Here is a 671-nt window from a genome sequence, read left to right as displayed (position 1 = left end):
CTTTTTGTTGGTAGCTTTTACTTTCACATCATATATATATATATATATATATATATACATACATTATATATACTTATATATTTTAAATATATCTGTCCCTTATAAGAATTTCAATTAATAAACATTTATTACATGCCAGGCACTGTGCTAGTCACTGGGATTATGGAAAAAGGCAAAAGACAGTCCCTCCCCTTAAAGAGGTTTACAGTCTAATGGTGGAGAACTTTATTTTTTAATATGGTCAGTAAAACTAGCCAACATAGGAGTTAAGTATGCTATCTGTTGGACAAGTAAACACACTGACTACGCCATTTCTTAGGAAGGAGACAGGAGGGCTTCTAGCACTTCTCTCACTAGCAGGTTTGCTTTTGATCTGGTCAGACAGGAGGACAGGAATGGAGTCATAATAAGGGGTTAAATAAGCTTACTTTATTCTAGTCTAGTATTCTCAAAGGGAGTTTGCTGATAATGGGAGCTCCATCTCCTACAGTATTCCCTGACAACCCTTCTCGCAGGGGTTGGAGTGAAGGAGGGGCAGCTACCCCTTGTCTTGATGGGGTCAATCTAGATCAGAACAATTTGTGCACTCCCCTAAATTCCCTCAAGCCTCAATGCCAGTTGAGGCAAACACACAGATTTCCCTTCCCAAGCGATGATGGGGGCCAATCAAG

Source organism: Phascolarctos cinereus, unplaced genomic scaffold, assembly GCF_003287225.1.
Source record: "Phascolarctos cinereus isolate Bilbo 61053 unplaced genomic scaffold, phaCin_HiC Scaffold_4;HRSCAF=312, whole genome shotgun sequence".
Taxonomy (NCBI): domain Eukaryota; kingdom Metazoa; phylum Chordata; class Mammalia; order Diprotodontia; family Phascolarctidae; genus Phascolarctos; species Phascolarctos cinereus.
This window is presented reverse-complemented; position numbering follows the sequence as displayed.